Source organism: Grammomys surdaster, unplaced genomic scaffold, assembly GCF_004785775.1.
Source record: "Grammomys surdaster isolate TR1022 unplaced genomic scaffold, NIH_TR_1.0 231, whole genome shotgun sequence".
Classification (NCBI taxonomy): domain Eukaryota; kingdom Metazoa; phylum Chordata; class Mammalia; order Rodentia; family Muridae; genus Grammomys; species Grammomys surdaster.
This window is the reverse complement of record NW_021604676.1, coordinates 1,435,763-1,459,060: the sequence shown is the minus strand read 5'-3', so window position 1 is coordinate 1,459,060 and position 23,298 is coordinate 1,435,763.

Sequence of the window (23,298 nt, the reverse complement as noted above, 5' to 3'; positions counted from 1 at the left end):
TGTGGCTTCGGAGAGTTCTTGTTCCACACCCAACCATTATCACTGTCCTATTTATGCATACAGGTGCCATTCTTGTCTTTTAAAAATAAATCTTTTTATTATTATTTTATTATTATTATTTAAGTTTATTTATTTTTATAATATTTATGTGGGTGGGTGTTTTGACTAAGCATGCATGTGCGCCATGTGCATAGCAATTGGATCTCAGAAACTGGAGTTATGGATGGTTGTCAGCTGCCATGTGGGTGCTGGGAAACTTTGCAAGAGCAACAGGTGCTTTTAACCATTGATCCATCTCTCCAGTTCCATTCTTATTTTTTACAATGTGTCTTTTTTCTAATAATAATAGAAGCAACAATAATGAATATAGACAGGTCATTGTTGATACGAATATTTCCCGTTTTTTGTATATGATGACATACAGAGCAGTTGTTTTGTTTTCTTTACAATTTTGTTTATGAGTTCACATCAGCGTATAGATTTTGTACCCATCTTTTTGGATGAGGATGCAGTACGCCATTGCAAAGGTTAAACAATGTATTTAACCAAGTCTAATGTTACATGTCAGAGTTACTGCCAGTATTTTGCTGTTCTGAAATTCCACAGTGAGAGAAACTTTGTTTATTTATTATCCCAGAAATGTAGACTTCCAGAGTAAAGTGTTAGTTTTTGACGATCAGAAACACCATGTGGTCCTCAAGGTGCCCTGTGTGACATTTTTATGTTTTCCAGATGCTAAATACAGCCAATGCATCTAAGTAACAGAAGCATCCATGAGTCATATTTTGTCTGTTCATCTATTACTGGGAGCATTTTATTAGAATCAAAACACAAATAAGGAATATACAACATCTGAGATTCTGTTCAGTTTCTGTTGGTTTGATATTTGTCTGGTTTGATATTTGTCAAGAAGCAAAGAGTTACATTACTGTTCCATGCTTGCTGTTTTAGGTGCCCGCAGCACAGGTCAGGTCCTGGTGCAGAAACCTAACACCCAGCTCTCCACAGGGCTTCTGAAGCTCAGCAGGGCTGCTCTGTATGGCCTGAGGAACCACAGGAAGTTAGAAATCCTGGAGAGTCACTTTGCCCTCTTTGTAAAAGCATCTTTAATTCATTTCTAAATGATTGCTTCAGGTTGGTGAGAATACTGCAAACAGCTCACTGAACATGAATTTCATTTATTTATGTCAAGGGTATTTTGTGACTGCTTTGTTCTAGTTTGAAGGGGTACAGTGGAAGCCAGGTGGGTTGATAGCAAGCAGCATTAGGTTGGCTTGCTCCATCTATACCCATGCTCTTTCTCTGAATCATGTGTTCTCTGACGTCTACACTCAGGATCCTATATCGTCATCGTGAAGCCCTGAGAGTAGAGAATAGAGATGCTGAGGAACTTGGTCACAGTTGGAAGCAAACGTTGCTACCTTACTTATGGGATCCCTGAAGCCTCTCTCTCATCCTACACTCTACTCTGTCCACTATAGTTGGGCAGGATTTTCTGTAGGAAGCAGCTTTGTCCCTCGGTATGCTTCCCATGTTTCTTTCCAGGCTCCTCAAAATTCTCATTGTCCCCTGAGACCTAGGCTGTAGAATCTTAAATACTAAAACCGGTCTTTATGTCATGTCATGTGTCCTTCCAGGCAATGTGTGCAGGCTGACTGGAGGTCAAGAAGATAAACCAGAATCATGCCTTTGATGACTAGACAAGTGCTCGTAGCCCAGTGCTCTTCTCTCATCTTCCCATTTGTGTCCATCTATTTTTTAAAATTTATAAACAGAAAAACCCATCTGTTAAAAGAGCCCAATAAATTGTCTAACTTTCGACAACATCACTTACTATGGAGTAGCAGAAGCGTCAGAGTGGTTCTCTGGTCTTTTGTGTCGAGCAACTGTCTCTTTTTCATCATTTGTCACTCCAAAACTCAAAGTCTGAAACTAAATTTTAGTTGTACAAAAGAATGAGATTGTATATATATGTTGAGCATCTCTAAAGTGGGCTAGCAGTGGCTCATGGGTAGATCTGTGACTAGGATTCTATAAAGGTGTTTTCTGTGTCCTGAGTGTGTAGACGGCTCATCTTCCCTCATTTCTGTAGGTTTTGCTCCTTGTTTTCTCGTCTATAGGCATCTATTGCTCAAATGTTATCATTAACACCAATAAAATATAGAATAAAAAAGATAATACCTCGCAGTCCCTTAACTACCTTATCATTCTCACTTTCTAGGTTTTATTATTATTTAGCCCTGGAGGGTAGTCTTTAGCACACAGGGGCACTCTTTGAATGAAATTTTGTATTAGAGAAAGTCAATATTCTTTGAGAGTGAACAAAAGAATATTCCTGGTTTTCATTTTTAAACCTTGAGCTTGGGCTCTGGGATAGGGACTGTCCAGGAAAAGGGAAGAAGAAAAGAAAGAAAGGAGACAAAGTAGAGGGATGGCATAAAGCAGGAGGATAGTAACCATAAAGTCTGGAGGGTCTGGCTTGTCTACCAGACTAGAATCCTTTTCTTTGAGGTAATTCCCCTTCTATCACCAGGATAAATTCCTGCTTCAGATTGTGATTATGGATTAATTTATGACTTCCTTTAATTGTCTGAGCAATGCAGGGTTAATGTCTTGGTGAGTAAAGTTCTTCTGTTTTATGAGAGCAATCACTTAATGAAAATTAGGCTATTACTTTTTATCTCCCTCTCTTTGGCAATGCCTGATGATACCATGGGACACTTCTGCAAATTTCCCTCCCCTTGCTCTGGATTAGAGGACTAGATCTTTATTTATTTGCCCTTGACATGTTGAAGATTTCCAGAGAGCAGATAGCATGACTGAGATCAGAAGTGCCCACTCAGTAGATTGGGTTAGATCAGGACAGCTGCCCAGGCCTGGGGATGCTTTTATTTTGAGTCAATACTGATTTTAGGAGCAGCTAAAAGGAGGGCAATGCTGTGAGGGACCTGCATGTTAAGATATCACTTTATGTTTCCCAAAATGTTGAGTCTGGGCTGGAAGTGCCATAGCACAGCATGCTGCTGAGTGTGGTTTAGGTCGTAAGTGTGCTTGAAATTGTCTTCTGGCTCCAGGGACTGGCCATTGAGTTTGAGCAAATTCCTTATTCTTAACCTCAGTTTATGCAAAGCCGAGGTTTATTGTACCCACAGCTTTGTCGGTTTCTACTGCTTTGTTTTAGCCACTCCATTAATGTTTCAGTTGACACACTAACTTGGGCCTTCTAGAAGCAGACTCCAGTACAGGGATTTATGTAGCACTATGTATAAGTGAAGAAACTCATAACAGAGTGACTGTAACAGCAAAAGGAAGGGACTATGCATGCATGTACTTTAGGCCAAGTCCCTTAGAGTGTGTCTTCAGCCACATCTTGCAAGCAATCCTGTGAGTTCATGTTACATGTCTATATTCCTTCTAACTACAGAAATGGAGTTGGGGTTTCTGTATTGCAATACCAATCAGTCAGGGGGCTAAGGGCTCTTCCAATGAAAACGGGTGAACATAAACCCCAGACACTGAAGATGTGTGCTTCTAGACACATGATGATGTCTGGAAAAGGATAGCCATCTGCTGGAAAATAGAGAAAGACAGAGATAGAGATAAAGATAGAGATATCTATCTATGATATAGGTATATCCATATATATGTTATATCTCTATATATCTATTTATCTATCTATAGATTTACTTATATCTATGTATATCTATCTATATATGTATTTCTATCTGTATTTTTATCTGTATTTATATCTATAGCTAGATGGATGGATGGATGGACAGACAGAAGGATAGTCAGACAGACAGATGGATGAGCTAGAGAAATATAAAAATGCTGTCCTCTGGACATGACATGTTGTGCCACACATCAACTCACAGCAGCTCTGGATGCTTGCACAGCTCCTACACAGAATTCTCACAAGGGGAAGCTATTGACAGTTAATGGCTACTTCTGCCTAGGGAGAAAGGGTTACTTTACTTTGGGGTATGCAGCATGCCCCAGTGGATGGTAGCACAACCAAAGGATGGTCAGCCAGCATTAAGTGACTTAGTGGGATATTGATGATGATGATAATAATATATGTTAATAATATATATGCATATATATATGCACACACATATTTACATATGTCTTTGGTATAATTCATTTTTTATTTTGCCTTTGTATTGTTGTTAGATATGCTGACATGGGGGCCAATAGGTGTAGCCATGAATTTTGTTTTCAGGCTTACAAAGAGCTATAAAATATGGCTTTAAAGGATGCCTTGAGACTTCATGGCTTCAATATTCTAGACTTTCAAGGTAAATCACATTATTATGAGGATGAATTTAAAATATTACATGTTACACACATTAACAATAAAGGAATAAAACTTCCCTTGCTGTAGTTCAGGCAGGCTCCATGTGCTCATGTAATTCCACAGACATCTAAAAGATCAGCCATGTGCTTATCAGAACCAGGGAAACTACTTTCACAACAGTCTGTAGTTTCTCTGTCTCCCTTAACTATCTAAAATTGATATGATGGTTTGTTGTGCTTTGAAACATCTGTCATATGAAATTTTCTTGGCTCTTATTTTGATAGTAAATTATTATTGGATTGTTTTTTAAGATTGATTTATGTTTTATGTGTATGGGTGTACTGTACATGCGGTGTCCATGAAGGTCAGAAGAGGGCATCAGGTCCCCTGGACCTGGAATTACAGGTGGTTGAGAGCTGCTGTGTGGGTGCTGGGACCCAAATCTGTAGAGTAAGATCAACCAGTGCTCTTCCAGGGTCACTAGAGTAGGTAAGCTGTCCCTGTCCCTTCCTGGCTGCAGCACTCACAAGAACAGGCCCTACACCCTGACTGGGGAGCACAGTGGAGCTGGCTCTGCAGGCATGGGTATGGGTGAGCCAGCCCTGAGGATCGAGGGAGCTGACCCTGGCATCTGTTTATGGTGGCAGTGGGTTACCTTGTCAGAGCAAGGCTGAAGCCCTCATCTTCCTGAAGCTGATAGTGGAAACCAGTTGGCTAATTAGCTCAGTTACCATCCAGGCACACATCCAGGACTCTGAATTGGTCCATCTCAAAAATCTTTATCATCTGCAAGTGGTTGGGATGCATGAAAGGGACAGTCGTGCTGATCCAAAGCTGCAGAATCTCCACGACACAGGGCAACAACAGGATAACCAAGAGGAGTGAGTTCAAGTAAGGATCCAATATTGATGGTATCACAGAAGCCTAAGATCTTGAACAAGATTAATGACACATTGCAATGAATATCTGCAAGTGAAGATGTATCAACAGAGGGATATACTGTGGGACACACTGTGACATACTACAGCTTCCACGATGAGATATTTTCTATGCTTTGTGGTTGTTGTTGTTGTTGTTGGTGGTGGTGGTAGTGGTAGTGGTGGTGGTAGTGGTGGTGGTGTGTGTGTGTGCTATTTTGGGGGGAAGTTGCAAGGACAAAGAGCAGATATGAGGGGACAAGGAGATGAGTGGGACTCGGGTGCATGATGTGGAACTCACAAAGAATCAACAAAAAGTTTTAAAAAATGAAACAAAACAAAAACCAAAGCCAGTGTTCTTAATTGCTGAGTCTTCTAACCAGTCTCATTATTGAATCTTAAGAGGTACCCATCAGTTTGGAAAGTCATATTGTGGTGATGGCTCATAGCATTAGAGTCTTTAAGACCACACACATACATCAGTCTGTATCGGTACCAGGAAAGCATCTAGCGAACTCCTTGGATTTCCTAGTGTGATCATCCCAAGGCAACTGCATTTCAACAGTGAAATGCAGACTGTTTTATTATAGCCAACTTTCCTTTTATTTGTTTTTTATATTGCAGCCACGGTATTACGCTGATTTTAAAACCATTTGTATGGGAAAGTTATATTGTCAATCAATTCCATTTCAGGGGAAGGTGCTAAAAAATTGTTATAAAAAATTGTTATAAAAGTAGATTCGTACCAGGTAGTCTTGAAAAGTACATGTCTCATGAATAAATAATTGTCTCAACATCTGGTCAATCACATAGGTGGTAGGAGCCAGGGCCTCAACACAGAATCCTGATTCTGTGAGTCCTGTGGCTGCTACTGTACTTGGTGGAAAGAGTCTTCTCTGCAAGGTAAATGCAGATGGGCTAAGTCTGTGGTCTCTGTTTAGATGGATAATTAAGGCTCTGTCCCCAGCATCTGATGTGACAGGGCATAGATAAGTGTCATATTGGACTATAAAGATAGGAGTTTATGCTTATTCTCTATGTGGAAAAAAAAAAATCAAAGACACCACACCCTCAGGAGGACTCTGTTTCTTTATTTGTATGACAGATATTTATTCCACATCTTCTGTCAGTCAGGGTCTTTTGGAGATTTTACAGAGGAAAACAGACAAAGCCCCATGGCTTTCTGAGGCTGCATTTGTTAGGGCACCCAGGTTGTAAACAAATAAAATCTGTGTATGAGACTAAGACTTCCACATGATAAAAGGCTCTGGACAAAGACTGAGCCACATTGAGAGGCCACGGAGGTCAGGAGGTCTGAGCAGGGTGATGTTTTCATGGGGGGTGGCACAGATGCAAGGAGTGACCTCACACCTCTGGGTGAAGCAGGCCATGGACCCTTCCCATCGTCCCCAAGCATGCTCTACCTTTGTTGCTTATTTTCCTGTTATTACTGTCAGCCTGGCACCCTATTCCGAGAGAACCACACTGACTCATCCTTCTCCATTCTTCCACTCCACTCTGCCTCCTGTGTAACTTCAGCTCATCCCTGCTAGGTTGTTCTTTCTGAAGTCTGAATCTATGTATGTGACCCCTCAATAACATTTTGAAACTTTAAGTTTTACACACAAGATGTGGTCTGCTGAGAGTACTATTCAAAGTCTCCCTCAATTGGACCCCATTTACCTTTCCCATCTCTCTCTCGATGTTAACTCTGACAGACCCCATTCTCCAATGAAACCAAATTCCTGCTACCAACTATGAGGATATTCTTTGGTTTGCTTTCCCAGCTGCCCATTTTAGATGTCTTTCCACCAAATGGTTCCTCCTAGTCTCCAAGACTCACATATCCTGTATTTTAGGAGCACTTCTCCATCCCTGTGACATGCTTACAGATCTCCTACACATTCGATGTTGTCATCTCTTTCTTTTATTAGATGGCAACTGTGAATCACAGAAGCCATCTCTCTGGAAGGAGAAGCAGGGAGGCAAGCTCTGCCAGCACTGGGAGCCACATAGTGTGGAAGCACAGGAAAGGGGGGTGGGGTACAACCTATGCAAGACTCAAAAGTCTTACAGCATCCCTGCCCCACAGCATGTAGTTTCATGAAAACAACATACTTTCTGGATGTTATTTGTTACCAGAGCAAATTTCATACCTTCTTATAATGTATCCTGATTACTCTCTCTTTTGAGAGGATTTTTTTGGGTCCCTCTGATTCACTGGTAACTCTTCTTCTCTCCTACTGAACTCATTCTAATAGGTTATTGAATGCCTTTGAATTTCTAATTTTTCATTGCTGGGGCAATGACGTCCAATCAAAGTGTTGATGAAGACTTGTAAGATGGCACCTAGAAGGTGTTTACAGTGCTGTCTCTCTCTCCATGCCTGCTACCACCTCCAGCATGGCTCTCACCATAGCAACTCTTCACAGCTGGCTGAGTTAGACTGTTGTACAGAAGAGTGAGGAAGAGTTAGCTAAAGGCTGTGTTAGCCATGGTTAAGAGTACAAAGCAGGAGAGTTGAGTGTGAGGTAAAGAGACCAGGGCACTTCCATGAAGATATGCCGGAGACTAGGGCTGGGCAGAGTTTAAAGGGATAACTGAGAATGGTGGAATGGTATGTATGAAGACACAGGAGTAAGTGAGAGGATGAACACATCTTGCTCCTTTGATGAGCAATTGTCTATAAACATCAACACTGGTGATGCACAGGATCGGATTAAACTAATTAAGAACATCTCCTTGCCACTGACCTCAAAGGCAGGTGCCACCAAATCCTTGTGTGATCAAAAGCATTCTTTCCCTCTCCCTCCATCCCTCCTCCTCTGCCTCTCCCCCTCTCTGTGTGTGTGCATGTGTATGATAGAGAGAAAAATATCTTCCTGTGTGAGTGTGTCTCTCTGTGTGCATGTGTGTCTATCAGCAGATAGGCTAGTTCCTTTAAGTAGCATTTGATGGACCTGGCTGCTTCCAGGCTTGCTGGTATAGGATGTAGTTGGTAGAATAATGAGTCATTATTATTGAATAGCCTTGTGTAATTAATCTGGGAAAATCATGTACTGAAGTACTATATTACTGAATAGAGTGAAGAGGGACTCCTGTTTCCTGAGGGAACGCAGGCTTCCTTCAGAGCATTTTTAAAATGCAGATTTACTCTGCTTAGGGCCAATTGATCATTTGTATCTGTCTGCCTTCCCGACACAGCTGAAAACAAGGTACCCCTTTCCAGTCCAATAAAGGAATAGATGTTTAAAGATGTTAGACAAAAGAGAAATTGTATCAATGTATGTGCTCATATGTATTAAATGTTTGTGTATATGTGCATGGGTACATGTGTGTACAAAGTTTACAATATCCATGATTACTGATGAAAGACAACTGAATAAATTACAACAAAATTAGAATGATTTTCAATGAGAGTAACTTACAGGAAGTGAGAAAGATGAACATAAATACTCATATACATACATACATACATACATACATACATACATATGAAAACTATATAAATTATAGATGGATACCTAGTGCAGCATAACTGCTTTAATAAATAAGGAAAGTGATTGTCTGTGATATATGTAGATGTTATTACTTACAAATAGTCAAGCCAAAAGCTAAGATGGTTTGGGTGGAAAACTCAAATAATTAAATATATTCGTCTTCAATAACAGGGAAATGGAGGCAGAGATTGGCAAGCCAATGTAGACAGCTTTTGTGGTTCTGTTTTAGTTTTTTAGTTCCTGGAAATGACTTCTAAATTGTCTTATTAAAAATTTAGAAAGGTCAATGTGCTGAGCAAAGGTGGGTGCTGGGGATTTGAACTCAGGGACTTGCAGTTGGGCAACAAGGTCTTTTACTTCAAACTACAGTTATTAACTATAGTGTTCTTCATCCCCAAAGGATAATTTTAATAGACACAGTATTTGGTCTTACTGCAGAGTTTGTTTATTTATTTATTTTATTGGTTATTTTATTTATTTACATTTCAAATGTTGTCCCCTTTCCCAGTCTCCCCTCTACAAATCTCCTATCCTACCCACCTCCCCTTTGCCTCTAAGAGGGTACTGCCCCACCCATCCACCCACTCTCACCTCACCTCTCTACCATCCCTCTATGCTGAGTCAGGAAGCCTCCACAGGACTATGTGCCTCCCTCCCATTGATTCCAGATAAGGCGATCATCTCCTACATACGCAGCTGGGGCCATGGACCCATCCATGTATACTCCTTGGTTGGTGGTTTAGTCCCTGGGATCAGGATCTTTTAGTGTTAGCATGAAAACATGCGTCACAATTTGTGGTTCAAGCTCTTAGCGTGCCTATCAGAGCCTCTGTGCTCTCCAAGGCATTTACCGCTCACAGACATCGGTGAATAGTCAAGGAATCTCACTGTGGAAAGTAGACCTGAGATGAAAACAGTTTTTGAGCCTCCAGGTTTCTACACTGCATTTATTACTATTATAATTACTAATACTTGGCATGGTCAGCCTCCCTCTGACCCCAGTCCCCTGCTCTTTCCCTAGTAGTCTGCTATTTTAAAGCCATCATTTTTTAACTGTAGTTTTCTATTGTAAGAAGCAATGAATTCCTCTTGCCTTTCTCTAAACTATACTTCTGAAGACAGAGTGGACATGAATAGTGAGCATATGATCACCTGTAAGCAGTACCTGAGCCTAATTGCCAGAAAATGCCCTCTCTCATCATGTCTGGGTACCTAGCTTATTCCAAATGTAATTGGAAAAAAAATCAGCAACACCATTGTTGGGGAACACTGGAGCACTTGTCTTTGGAGTGGGGTGTTATACGATGTTACAGACTTAATTTTGGCTGACATGCCTCCTTCTTATCTAATAGAGAACAACACTTTACCCTTTGTGACTCTATCTTGATAATTAAAGGGGTGACAAGGCTCTGCCAGGAGCTTTGTCAGGACATTTAACCACAATTAAGAACAAAAATGATACTAGTTTTGAGAAGTGGGCCTTGGTAATTATCATAATTGTGTGCTAATCTGATTCACTCATGAACTTACCAGACACAATTGTCAAGAGCAGGGGATCTGAGTCTGAATTTTTTCTTGTTGAAAAGAAAAAATAGGCTTCTGCAGGATAATTTTCCTATGCAACTGCTAGTGTTTATGCAAAACTGAGAAAAGAAGCCTAAATTAATCTACAGTAAAAAAAAAAATTACTGAACATGAATTTCTTGTTGTGACCAGGAAAGTATCACCAGGCCAGAGTCTAGATCACATTCTCTGTATGCTGCAGAAGAAAGGTGCTTGTCTGTGTCATGGTTCTGTAGCTTCCCCATCTATTATTGGGACTTTCAAAAACATTCTTCTCCAGTTTGTTGAGATTATCAGTGGAGCACCCATGACAGTACCTAGCCACCAAAATATAGTTGTTTGAGAATGATTTATATGATGTCACAATCCCACAGGAGTAGACAGTGGGTTTTTGTTCTGGCTTCCAGAGCAGCCTATCTATAGAGACAAGTTTCATTTTTTGTGTTCATAAATCTTTTATTTTGCATCAGTTTTACAGCAAAATGTCACATGAGCCCTGGAGGAACAGTTAAGAGAAGAGTTTGATCGTAGCTACTGAATCAATGGGTGACTGGAACCCTCAGTACTTTTCTGAGCATCTAATTCCTCCAACAAACAAGAACCAGAGACCTACTATGCACCTGGGCTCCAGAGTGAGTTTACTGAGTATAAGAGCTCTAGAATGTAGCTAAGATGTGTGTGTAGAGCCTCTCTTCTAGAGAGAGAACCAGGGAGATAGCTGAACAGGCAGTGGAGTTTGGGGTAATACAAGTGGTCAGAAAGCCTCTGTGACTTGGGATTCAGACTCTATCTTAGTTTGGAGTGCTTCAGAGAGGAACAGGCATTTTCACTGGGCCTGAGCATGTGTAGAATCCAAGGCACAGCCCATGCTGAGTAGTTTAAATGTCAGCTTGCTGTAACCAAGAATCACAGGGATGAGTTCCAATTCTGGAATTATTCAGATCTGACAGACATATGGGCTTGTTTGTAGGGTTGTCCTGATTGTTTATTGACATAGCCCTCTGTGGGTGACATCATTCCCTAGGCCATGCCCTGGATTGTAAAGGAAAGCTAGCAAGTAGCAAGCAGGAAGCATGAATGTGCATTGTTTTTCTCTCCTTCTGGATGTGGCATGAATAAATGCTTGAGTTTCTGTTTTGTCTTTCCCAAAGTGATGGACTTTAATATGCAATTTTAAATCACCCCTTCTTCTGCTAATATTTTTTTGCCAGTACTTTATTACAGCAACAGAAATAAAACTAGAACAAAGGGTATGAGTGTAAGAAGGAGGCTTCAGGTGCTGTAGCAGGAAGCTTGTTCATGGAGCCTTTGCAAATAGACAAGTAGAAGGTAATAGGGGCTGAAGCCAACCCAGCAGCCTGTAGTATTTGTTGCAGGAGGTGAACAAGGCCGGAGAACGTTGAATCGACTATTTCCACGTGAGCTATGGGATAAAGTGCTGCCACTCACTGGCATTGGTGGACCAGACTCCAGGACCAGAACCCTTACTGAGCTTCTGAGGTTTGCTGCCCAGTAAATATCTTTCTTTGTGGTAGTTTGAATAGGCTTGGCCCCCATAGATTCATGTGTTTGAATGCTTGGCCATAGGGAATGACAGTATTAGGGGATGTGGCCTTGTTGGAGGAAGTGTGTCACTGTGTAGGTTGGCTTTGAGGTCTCCCATGCTCAAGCTCTGTCAAGTGCAGAAGATAGTCTCCTGGCTACCTTCAGAAAATAGTCCCTTTCTTCTGCTTGCAGATCAAGACATCAAACTCTTCGTTCCATTTCTAGCTCCATGCCTGCCTGCATGTTGCCATGCTTTCTGCCATGATGATAATAACTAAATCTCTGAAACTAGAGGCCATTCCCAATGAAATATCCCTTATAAGAACTGCTGTCATGGTATCTCTTCACAGAAATAAAATCCTAACTAAGATGCTTGTGTTTGCTGATGGATCCCAGCATCTATTGATCTAAATGTTGCCTAGGCTCACAGCTTCTGGCAACATTTTAAAGATTTTGTGATTTCTAGAAATTTCTCAAGTAACAGTTTTAGGGCAAAATATGAGCTTTTTCTAGAGATTAATTCTATATGTTTTCAAGACTTCAACTACACTCTCAAGGACAGGTCATACCTAGTGTTAACTCATTATGTAATTAGTCTTTACTAGATCATATGTGTTTTCTTTTCTAATGCAATATTTTATTATGTGTCATAATTGTGAATCTTTCCTTGCACTTATGTGAAAATATAATAATAAACATATTTTATTGTCTTACATTGTTTAAAAGTATTTGAACTCTAACCCATATTTTAAACTTTTATGTTTTATGTAAAACTTACTCTAGGATTTAATATTTTATCCTAAAAATATTTTAATATACTTTGTTTTGGATCTAAGTCTAGATCATAGGCCTAAAAATGAGAGATTAGAAGAATATAGCATTCCAAATTAATAGCTGAATTGTCTGTATCTGAAGATGATGAAAACATAATTTTGGGAAGGAGAAAGTGAGGTGAAACTGTAGATAGGAACAAAAAATGTGTGAAAACTCTCTTGGTTTGGCAGTAACAACAATGAAGGTTACTGTACCATGGACAACAAACTTTTTAAAAAAGTTTTAAAAGACCTTTTTTCAATTATGACTATATAAGTGCACCTGCGTGTAGTTATGTGCTTCCTATAATATTTTTAATACTTCTTGCCTTTTGAAACAGGTTTGTCTTATTGGCGGTATCCTTTGCCTTACAGAAGCTTGTCAGTTTCCTGAGGTCCCATTTATTAATTGTTGATCTTAGTGCCTGAGCTGTTGGTGTTCTCTTCAGGAAGTTGTCTACTGTGCCAAAACATTCAAGGCTATTCTCTACCTTCCTTTCTATCAGGTATACTGTATCTGGTTTTGTGTTGAGGTCTTTGATTCATTTGGACTTGAGTTTGGTGCAGGGTGATACCTATGGATCTATTTGCATTCTTCTATATGCAGGTATCCAATTAGACCAGCACCATTTGTTTAAGGTGCTCTCTTTTTTCCATTGTATAATTTTAGCTTCTTTGTAAACAATAACAACAACGACAACAACAAAAACCAACGACAATAAAAACGTGTCCATAGATGTGTAGATTTACTTCTAGATCTTCGATTGGATTCCATTGATCAACTTGTCCATTTTTATGTCAATACTATGTGATTTTTATTACTATTACTCTGTAGTACAACTTAAAATCAGGGATGGTGATACCTCCAGAAGTTCTTTTATTGTCTAGCATTGATTTAGCTATGCTGGGTGTTTTTGGTTTTCCATATGCAGCTTCATATTGTTCTTTCACAGTTTGTAAGGAATTGTGTTGTAATTTTGATGGAAATTGCATTAAAGCTGTAGATTGCTTTTGTTAAGATGTCTGTTTTCACTATGCTATTCCTACCAATCCATGAGCGTGTGAGATCTTTCCATCTTCTGAGGTCTTCTATTTCTTTCTTCAGGGACTTGAAGTTCTTGTCATGTAGATATGTCACTTGCTCAGTTAGAGTTATACCAAAATATTTTATATTATTTGTGGCTGTTGTGAAGGGTGTTGCTTCCCTAATTTTTTTCAGCCCACTTTTCATTTGTATAAAGAAGGACTACTGATTTTTTTGAGTTAATTTTCTATCCAGCCACATCATGAAGGTATTTATAAGCTATAGGAGTTCCCTGGTAGAATTTTTGTGTTCACTTATGTATATTATAACATCATCTGAAAAACTGATACTTTCACTTCTTCCTTTCCAATTTGTACCTCCTTGATATCCTTTAGTTATCTTGTTGCTCTAGCTAAAAGGTTGAATAGGTATGAAGAGAGTAGACAGTCTTGTCTTGTCCCTGATTTTAGTGGAATTGCTTCAAGTTTCTTTCCAGTTAATTTGATGTTGGTTGTTGGCATGCTGTATATTGATTTTATTATGTTTAGGTATATGTCTTGTATCCCTGATCTCTCTAAGACATTACCATGAAGGGGTATTGCATTTTGTCAAAGAGTTTTCAGCATCTAATGAGATGATCATGTGGTTTTTTTTCTTTCAATTTGTTTATATGGTGAATTACATTGATAGATTTGTGTTTGTTGAACCATTTCTACATCTCTGGGTTGAAGCTTGTCTGATCATTTTTGATGTGTTCTTTGATTCTGTTTGTGAGTATTTTATTGAATATTTTTGCATCAATATTTCTGAAGGAAAATATTGAGTCTTTGTGTGGTTTAGCTATGAGGGTTAATGTGGCTTCACAAAATGAATTTGGCAATGTTTCTTCTGCTTCTATTTTGTGGAATAATTTGAAGAGTATTAGTATTAGCTCTTCATTGAAAGTCTGGTAGAATTCTGCACTAAAACCATTTGGTCCTAGGCTGTTTTGGGTTGGGAGACTTTTAATGACATCTATTTCCTTACAGGTTATAGGATTACTTTGTTTGCATGATCTTGATTTAACTCTGCTAAGTTGTATCTATCAAGAAAATCATCCACTTCATTTAGATTTTCCAATTTTGTGAATTACAGAGTTTGAAGTTAGACCTAATTATTCTTTGGATTTCCTCAGCATGTATTGTTATGCCCCCTTTTCATTTCTTATTTTGTTCACTTGGATATCTTCTCTCTAACTTTTAGTTAGTTTGGCTAACGGTTTGTCTATCTTCTTAAAGATCCAACTCTTTGTTTGACTGATTCTTCATGTTGTTTTCTTGGTTTATATTTTATTGATTTCAGCCCTGAAATTGGATTTTTTTTCCTGCTGTCTACTCTTCTTGGGTGTGTTTGCTTTTCTTTGTTGTAGAGCTTTCAGGTGTGCTGTTAAGTAGATAGTATGAGCTCTCTCTAATTTCGTTATGAAGGCACTTAGTCCTATAAACTTTACTCTTAGCACTGCTCTCATAGTGTCCCACAAGTTTGGCTATGTTGTGCTTTCATTTTAATTGAATTCTAGAAAGATTTTAATTTCTTTCTTTATTCCTTCCTTGACCTAGTGGTCATTGAGTAAAGAGTTGTTCAGTTTTCATGACTTTGTAGGCTTTCTTGTTGTTAAATTTCAGCTTTAATCCACAGTGGTCTGATAAGATACAGGGAATTATTTAAATTTTCTTGTATCTTTTGAGATTTGCTTTATATATATGGTCAATCTTGGAGAAGGTTCCATGAGGTGCTGAAAGGAAAGTATATTCTTTCATGTTTGGGTGAAATGTTCTACAGATATCTGTTAGGTTCATTTGAGTTTCTGTCTGTCTGACCTGTCTATTGGTGAGAATGGGGTATTGAAGTTTCCCACTATTAATGTGTGGGGCTCGATGTGTGATTTAAGCTTCAGCAATGCTTATATATTCTTTCATATGCTTCTTTTACATATGTAAGTGCCCTTCTATTTGGGGCATAAATATTCAGAATTGAGAAGTCATCCTGGTGTATTTTTTTTCTTATGTGTATGAAGTGTCCTTTCTATCCCTTTTGATTAATTTTTGTCTTAGTCAGAGTTTCTATTCCTGCACAAAACATGACCAAGAAGCAAGTTGAGGAGAAAAGGGTTTATTCAGCTTATACTTCCACATTGCTGTTTATCACCAAAGGAAGTCAGGACTGGAATTCAAGCAGGTCAGAAAACAGGAGCTGATGCAGAGGCCATGGAAGGATGTTACTTACTGGCTTGCTTCCCCTGGTTTGCTCAGCTTGCTTTCTTATAGAACCCAAGACTACCAGCCAAGGAATGGAACCACCCACAATGGGCCCTCCCCCTTAATCACTAATTGATAAAATGCCTTACAGCTGGATCTCACTGAGGCATTTCCTCAACTGAAGCTACTTTCTTTGTGATAACTCTACCTTGTATCAAGTTGACACACAAACACAGCCAGTACAATTGACCCCTCGTCAACTTGACACACAAACACATCACTATTAAGCCTCAACCCTTACTTTCTTATTCATCTTCAAGGTCTAAATAACTTTAAGTCTCATAGACTTTGCAAATTCTTACATATTAAAGTTTCATTCCCTTTAAAATATCCAATCTCTTTTAAAATTCAGTCTTTTTACAATTCAACTCTCTTAACTCTGGGCTCCACTAAAATACTTTCTTCCTTCAGGAGGGAAAAATATCAGGGTATAGTTATAATGAAGAGCAAAATCAAACTCTAACCATCCAATGTCTGGGATCCACTCATGATCTTCTGGGCTCCTCCAAAGGCTTGGGTCACTTCTCCAGCTCTGTCCTTTGTAGCACACACCTTGTCTTTCAGGCTCCAGCTGCCTGTACTCCACTGCTGCTACTGTTCGTGGTGGTCATCTCATGGTACTGGCATCTCCAAAAACTGCAACCGTGAGGACAAAAAATCAAAATACCTCAGCAGAACCCCCCAGACCACCAACAATTTGCTGAAAACAGCCAAAACAAAAAAATAACAAGTTCCTTCTAGGGCAGAGTGACCACAAATGTAGGAACAAGCAAGGGCAGACTTTGACAAGTCTAAACATGCCCAAATGAGAAATGGGCCATCTGGTGTTTTTCTTCCCCTATCAGAAGGTCTGAGGTTTCATGGCCAAAAATACAAGTCATCATGACCACCAAGAAAAGCTTGCTATGCCCACCAAAATGATAACTTATACCTATTGCTGATGTTTAAAATACCCAATCAAATGTAACCGCACCAAATTTCCTGCTCTCCCTTTTCCCCTGCGCCGCTTCCTAAATAAACCTCAAACTGTCAGAGCTCGGGGTAGAAATCCTTCCCTTGCATGGGATGCGTTTTCGACCTGAGGGCCCCTCGCCAGTAAACTACCTTTTGCTATTTTGTATCAAGCCGGTGTCTGTGTTTCCTTGGGTGCGCGCAACTCCGGGTGAGAGTGGGGTCTCCCCCTTGGGGGTCCCTTACACAACTAGGCTTATCCAATACCCTCTCACTGGCTCTCTTCATAGTTCCAGGCCTCAACTCCATTTCATGACCCCTTTACTCTCGAGCCATCAATTGCAACTGAGGCTGCACCTTCATCAAAGGCCTTCCATGTTCTCTTACAATGTTTTGGCCTCAGCTGTTCTTCATGACCTCTTCATGCCTTCAAAGCCAATACCACCTGGGTTACTCTTACATATTACTAAATTCTGCTGTAGCACGAGATACAACCTTGGCTATCTCTGGAACACAGTTTCTTTGTGCTCTCAGAAAGCACTTTCCAGATTTCACCTCAATGATGCTGGTCTCTTCTTAATCACCACTAATTTCTTAGCTCCAGCTAGCCAGCATCAATAGTCCCAGTAATGCAAAGGTTTTGCTTTAATAGTTCTAGTATCTTGTTAATCACAGCTGAGTCTTCAGCCCCAGCTAACCAAAACCACAGAATCTTCACAATCAAAATAGCAACAGCCCTAATAAGAATCTTTAATCTTCCCTCTGAAATCTCACAAAAGCTAGACCTACATCATCTGCGCTGTTCTCAACATTATCTTCCAAGTTCCTATAGAACATCCCACAGAGCTCTTAATGTCCCAATGGCTCTTCTAGCTCAAAGTTCCAAAGTCCTTCCACATTCCTTCCCAAAACATGGTCAGGTTGCCCCAGGAATACCTGACTCCCAGTACCAATTTGTCTTAGTCAGGGTTTCTATTCCTGTACAAAAAATTATGACCAAGAAGCAAATTGAGGAGGAAAGCATTTATTCAGCTTACACTTCCACATTGCTGTTCATCACCAAAGGAAGTCAGAACTGGAATTCAAGCAGGTCAGGAAGCAGGAGCTAATGGAGGCCATGGAGGGATATTACTTACTGGCTTGCTCTGTTTGCTTTCTTGTAGAACCCAAGACTACCAGCCCAGGGATGGAATCACCCACACTGGGCCCTCCCACCTTAATCACTAATTGAGAAAATGCCTTACAGCTGGATCTCATGGAGCCATTTCCTCAAGTGAAGCTCCTTTCTCTGTGATAACTCCAGCTTGTGTCAAGCTGACACACAGAAATAGCCAGTACAATTTTGGTTGGAAGTCTATTTTATTAGATATTAGAATGGCTACTCCAGCTTGCTTCTTGAGTCTGTTTGGTTGGAAAATATTTTTACAGCCCTTTGCTGTGAGGCAATGTCTATCTTTAATGTAGCTGTGTGTTTCTTGTATGCAACAGATAATATTTCCTCGTTTTGGATTCATTCTGTTAGCCTGTGTCTTTTTATTGGAGATTGAGTCCACTGATGCTGGGATATTAATGACCAACAATTGTTAATTCCTATTTTTATTGGATATTTTATTTACACTTCAGATGTTATCCCCTTTCCCAATTTCTCCCCCACCCAGAAACCCCCATCCCAACCCCCCTACTCCTGCTTCTATGAAGATGTGCCCCTACCCACCCACCCACCTCCCTGCCCTCGAATTCTCCACACTGGGGCATCCAGCCTTCACAGGGTCCAAAGACCTTCTCTCTCATCTATGCCTGACAAGGCCATCCTCCCCTACATATACAGCTGGAGATATGGGTCCCTCCCTATGTCCCCCCAGGAGGGTGGTTTAAACCCTGGGAGCTCTGGTTGGTTGGTATTGTTGCTCTCCCCTTTCAGCTTGCAAAACCTTTCAGCTCCTTTCAGTTTTTTCAGCAAAACCTTTCAGTTGCAAACCCTTTCAGCTCCCTCAGTCTTGTCTCTAACTCTTCCATTGGGAACCCCATGATCAGTTCAACAGTTAGCTGTGAGCATCCGCCTGTGTATATGTCAGGCTCTGGCAGACCTCTAAGGAGACAGTTAATTCCTATTATTTTGATATTGGTGATGGTAGCGTGTGCATGTGTATGTGTGTGTGTGTGTTTGTGTGCGTGTGTGTGCGTGAAGTTAATCTCCTTGTGAGGTTTTGCTTCTAGTAGCTTCTGTAGGATTGGATTTGTGAATAGATTATTTAAATTTGACTTTGTTATGGAACATCTTATTTTCTCATCTATGGTGTTTGAAATTTTTTCTGAGTATAGTTGTCTGGGCTGACATCTGTGGTCTCTGAGAGGTTCCTCATGGTTTTAGTGTCTCTGTTGAGAAGTTGGGTATAATTCTAATAGGTCTGCTTTTGTATGTTACTTGGACTTATTCCCTTGTAGCTTATAATACATTTTTCTTTGTTCTGTACATTTAGTATTTTAATTATCATGTTATGGGAAGATTTTCTTTTCTGTCCCAATCTATTTGGTGTTCTATAAGCTTCTTATATCTTTATAGGCATCTCTTTCTTTAGGTTAGGGATATTTTATTTTATGGTTTTCTGTGCCTTTGAGCTAGGAATATTTTCCTTCTTCTATTCCTATTATTCTTTGGTTCATTCTTTTCGTAAGATTCCAGATTTCCTGGATGTTTCCTGGAATTTTTATACCTAATATTTTCTTTGACCAATCTTTTATCTATCATACATTCTATACCTGAAATTGACTCTTCTATCTTTTGTATTCTGTTGATGATGCTTATGTCTGTAGTTCCTATTTGCTTACCTAGATTTTTTTCATCTCCAGGATTCCCTCAGTTTGTGTTTTCTTCATGGTTTCTATTTCCATTTTCAGGTCTTTAACAGTTTTATTCATTAGCTTCACCTGTTTGATTGTGTTTTCCTATATTTCTTTAAGGTATTTATTCATTTCCTCTTTTAAGGCCTCGAATATCTTCATAAGATTGGATTTAAGGTCATTCTTGTGCTTCAGCTGTATTGAAGTATTCAGGGCTTGCTATAGTAGGTCTCTGGTGCTGCCATATTTCTTTGGCTGTTGTTGATAGTATTCGTATTCTGGCCTCTAGTCATCTGGGTTTGGGAGTTATTATAGGTTTAGGTGCTGATGTCTGAGCTTATCTTTCTTAGATTGATGGGTTTGGGATGGTTTTCTCCTTGGTTTTTGTTTCCTCTCTGGTTTCTGGCTTGAGTTGCCTGGAGGTCTGGTGAGTCTTCTGGTTCAGTAGAGTGTCTCCAATGAAGTTTTTGTGACCTGTGTGACCTCTTGGGTTTTGGCCAATGTTGTCTCTGTGGTTCCTAGAACAGAGAAAGCAGATGTCTTTTGCCAAAATTGTAGGCTAGAAAATGGAGCTCAGGTGATGAGGTTCAGTTTATAGCTGTTGAGGTGCTCTGAGGGAGAGTTGGTGGGAGTAGACCATAGGCAGGATCTTACCTGGTGCTGCCATGTCCTCTGGAAAAGCAGGCTGAGTTGTGGGCTGGAAAATGGAGTCAAGAAACTGGGGTCACCTCTGACTTTTATTCTTAGCTTCAGTCTGATATCTGAGTTTTCAAGTCTGTGTTGTTCACCACAGGCTAGCAGCTCTGTTTTGCTAGGGCAAGGCTGACAGGAGACTAGACACATGAATTGGTCTGGGGTCAGCCACTGGAGTACCTATGTGGTGTCCCAGCTTCCTAACTTTTTCTTGCACAACACTTAACTATTTTTCTTATTCCAAGAAATTCTGCATTTATTTTGAAACAGAGAATTTGAAAAAGATTATATGTCTGGAGGTACTGTGAAAGGCATACTGCCAATCTTTCATCCTGAAGTCGCTATCAAGTTGTTTTCAAATCTGGCAAAGTTGGAGCTTTTGACGGTGGTCAATTATACATGAAGGTTAGAGCTTTGAAAAATTAAGCATAAGTTAAACCAAATTCCTTATTCACTTTGTATTCATGGACACAATCCATTGTGTATAATTCTATAGGAATTCTACTCTAATTTAGTAATAATCTGTGTTTGTGTATCCAGTGTGACAGCATCATTAATTATTCTGCAACAAGGATGGAAAGCATCTAAGCTGCTGGTGCTAAGCACTTCTATAGATCACATCAAAATTTTCAAGCATCTGAGAATAAACTATAAGTCTGACATCTAGTCTTTGATAAACCCTGGGAACACCCTAAACTGACACATGTCTTTAAACTTAGTATTTATGATGGTAAATGCAAAGTAGGCACTGTGTCAGGAAGTATCGTCCCCTAGCAGGAGCGTATTTATCCAGTTATCCTCTGTTGTCAGCTTCCTGCTGGCAAAGCAAGGCCCTCTCCCCTCTTTCTGCCTCATAGCCTATGGAAGGTACCAATTACCATGTGCTTATCAGTTGCAAACTATGCTTGTGAGAGGAGAGCATCAATTATTTGTGAGCAGAGAGCTAAGGCTGTTGGAATCCTAATAACGGGTGCTTGAGTTTCCTCCTAATAGACTATATCAAAAGATGATATGTGGACCAAAGAGAGTGTGTTTCAGAAGTCTTTGCCTCAAAGACAAAATTAGGCTATATTCGCAAACTTCAATGCTGTCTAGGTGCATATGGATTCACTAATGCTAATGAAGAAAGCTGGTAGGAAATTTTCCTTTTATCCATACAGCCTTTAACACACACTGTGTATTTATTAATACTATTGACTTTTCCTTGCTGAATTCTGTGGGTGTGCGCATACAGGTTGTGTGTGCGTGTGTGTGTGTGTATATGTGTTCTCTCTCTCTCTCTCTCTCTCTCTCTCTCTCTCTCTCTCTCTCTCATGCTGTCTTTTAAATGGTAGTAAAAACCAGGTGAAATTAGACCAAAGCTATTCTCAGTTTGTTTATTTATCTTCCATGGCTATCCTTTGAAGATGGATTTGGAAACATCCTCGGGGATTGGAAGATGTATCCTGGGCAGGGAGACATCTTGACTTTCAGTGGCACAAGGGAGTTACAGAGCCTAGGTGGGTAAAGAAAGACTAGCCTTGGTCACTTCAGTTTTGACAGTGTCTTCCCAGGCCTATGAACATCGAATCTACTTGTCAAGAACAATCTACATTGTTCTCTGCTCTGATATTCATGTAAATTAATCCAACTAGCCCACTTTGGTTTTCTGATTAGTGTTATAAACACACTTTTGCTGACATTTTAAAAGGTTTGAAATTACTTTTCAAAGTGAAGATTGCCTCACAGCAGAATGATAGTCCTGAACTCATTACTATTTTGTATGCCTGGGGAGAGGATAGGCCACTCCCATTTCATATAGTAGATGGTCTTCACGGAGGCAGGTTTGAGGGTACCATTGATTTGATTTTTAACTAGGCCTTTTCAATGGTTTTGCATGTCTAGGAATATCCCAAAGATTTCACAAGGAGTCCTTCCATCCCTTGCACCTTATATGGACATCTTATATATTATGATGGAATATTTGTTACAACTCAGGGAGTAATTCTGGCACCTTACTACCTATTGACTTTTAATTTAATCTGGATATCTGCTATCTAATATTTGCAATTAGGTTTTTTTTTTGTTCTTTTTTTGTTTTTTTTTTTTTTTGTTTTTGTTGGGGGGGGTGGACAAGGTTTCTCAGTGTAGCCCTGGCTGTCTTGGAGTCCTGGAACTCACTCTGTGGACCAGGCTATATCCTCACACTTACAGAGATCAGCCTGCCTCTGCCTCCAGAGTGCTGAGATTAATGATATGTGCCACCACTGCCCAACTAGCAGTTGCTTTAATACTTACCTATCATAATAATTTTCCAAATCAATTCCTTCTTCCACTCCAGCTTTGCTCTCCAAGCTGACTGTAGATTGTTCCTGAAGGTACTTTGTCATCCCACTTACCACATGCATCTGGGCTTCTATGTTTTTCTCAGACACACATCCTGGGATGCAGGCCACAGACATGAGAGAGGTTTCAGTTCTGGAATAAAAAGGCTACTAACAGGACAGGGCAGATTAAAAACCTCTTTGTTCCATCAAGGCCAGTGGCACAGGACACTTCCTGTCTGCGCTTGCACTTGGAACTGCCCTAAGACTTCAGCTCTGCACCCAACCCCCCAAAACCCAGAAGAGGCTGGACTTCCAGGAGTTCTAACACACCTAGGAATGTAGATGAGTAAGTCACAATCCCCCACCCCCAAAACAGGGAATAATTTGGGACCGACTGGGAACCACAAACTCCCTCAAGGCCAGTGGCACAGGACCCTTCCTGTCTGCGCCTGCACCTGGAGCAGCTCTAAGGCTTCATCTCTGCATCCAACCCCCCAAAACCCAGAGGAGGCTGGACTTCCAGGAGCTCTAACACATAGGAACATAGGACAA